Genomic DNA, 1,780 nt, shown 5'->3' on the forward strand with positions numbered 1-1,780 from the left:
CCAGCTCTGAGGCCTCTGCTGCTGAAAGAAGGTACCTGGTTTGTTTGGGTTCTATATTCAAAACATTGTATAACTCCAGCTCTGAGATCCCGGGCTCGCTGAAGCAGGTTTCTGGGGTTTTGTTTAGCTTCTATGTTTGTTACAATGTTTCTTAAACTGCAAGCTCAGAGGCTGACAAGGCAGGCGGGGAATGTTGGAGTCCTCCGTCACTGAAGCAAGCAAGCCTCATGTTAGTTTCAAGCTGCCTGGCTGCCAGCCGCCATCTTGGCTGGCAGTTAATTTGCATATCTCACTGATTAACCAATGGGAAGGGTAGCGGTCGCACGCCAATTACCATGTTTCTCTTTTATTAGATAGGATATTATTAACTCCTAAGGGCAGGGATCATGCCTTATACTGATGTATTCTTCAGGGCACATAACATAGTAGGGTCTCAATAACTGTTGCCTTGATTTGCTGATTTAATCTAGATTAATAAAAAGGCTATATTTTAAAATATTAAAAACTCAAACAATTGAAACCCATTTATTTAAAATTGAATTATTGTAGAAATACTATTTTTCTCTTACTTTAAATGTCCTTCTTTAAGCAAGTACAGTAGTTGGTGCTCATTGTATTTGGAATTAGGTCTACTAATTTTAGAGTTATAAATAGTTGGAGAGTTAAACAAACTTGTTCAAAAATTAGTTTATTGATTGGCTAAGAGCCTAACAGTTCTGTGAAACAGCAGCCTATTCCTCTCCTTTCCTGCTCATCTCTGTAATACAGACATTTTTTTTTCTGTTACTGTTTGTCTTACTATGAGGGGCTGTTGGTTTCACTTTGGCCACAGACTAATGCTAATCCCTTTCTCTGGTCAGCCAATTAAGTTTTCCAAGTGATTCTCGTGGCTGCTTGGGAGAGGAGAAACTTTAGAAAAGAACAAAGTGAAAATTACATAAATTTCTAATTTCCTAATGTGTGTTCGTGTTTTTTACTTTTTTTTTTAATATATATTTTACTGATTTTTTTACAGAGAGGAAGGGAGAGGGATAGAGAGTTAGAAACATCAATGAGAGAGAAACATCAATCAGCCGCCCCCTGCACACCCCCCACTGGGGATGTGCCCGCAACCAAGGTACATGCCCTTGACTGGAATTGAACCTGGGACCTTCCAGTCTGCAGGCCGATGCTCTATCCACTGAGCCAAACCAGTTAGGGCGTGTTTTTTACTTTTAATATTGTGAAACTATGTATGGAGTGAGTTCGTGTAAGAACCAGTCCCACAATTTCCTTCTAAATGTAAAATATTATTTCAGAAATTCCTCACAAGTATCTTTTTCTTGTAGACAAAAAGTGGAATACTATTTTACTTTATTTTTCAACTTTATTGAGATACTAGAGGCCTAGTGCATGAATTTGTGCACGGATAGGATCCCGAGGCCTGGATGGCGATCAGGGCCAATCAGGGCCTTCCGGCTGCTGGCCTTTCTTTCCCGGCTGCCAGCAGCTCCTGGGGCCTTCCTTCATTCCACACTGCTCCCTGGTGGTCAGCACATGTCATAGCGAGCGATCGAACTCCCTGTCGAACTCCTGAGGGGACACTTTGCATATTAGCCTTTTATATATATAGATATTGACTTGTAAAATTACAAGATACAGATGATGTATCATACAATTGTACACTGGAAACCTATATAATTTATTAACCAATGTCACCCCAATAAATTCAATTAAAAAAAAAGCTGGTTCCAGGTAAAACAGAAATGAGACTGGGAGAAGCAGAGGAGCTGACTTTGCC

The 1,780-nt window shown here is 40.1% G+C and overlaps 1 protein-coding gene across 1 annotated transcript in view; it reads left to right on the plus strand.

Moving 5' to 3' along the window:
- Positions 1-1,780, plus strand: part of DNAJB4 (DnaJ heat shock protein family (Hsp40) member B4) — a 71,534-nt gene that overhangs the window by 24,748 nt on the left and 45,006 nt on the right. The window lies entirely within an intron of this gene.

This window comes from Myotis davidii, unplaced genomic scaffold, assembly GCF_000327345.1.
Source record: "Myotis davidii unplaced genomic scaffold, ASM32734v1 scaffold248, whole genome shotgun sequence".
Classification (NCBI taxonomy): domain Eukaryota; kingdom Metazoa; phylum Chordata; class Mammalia; order Chiroptera; family Vespertilionidae; genus Myotis; species Myotis davidii.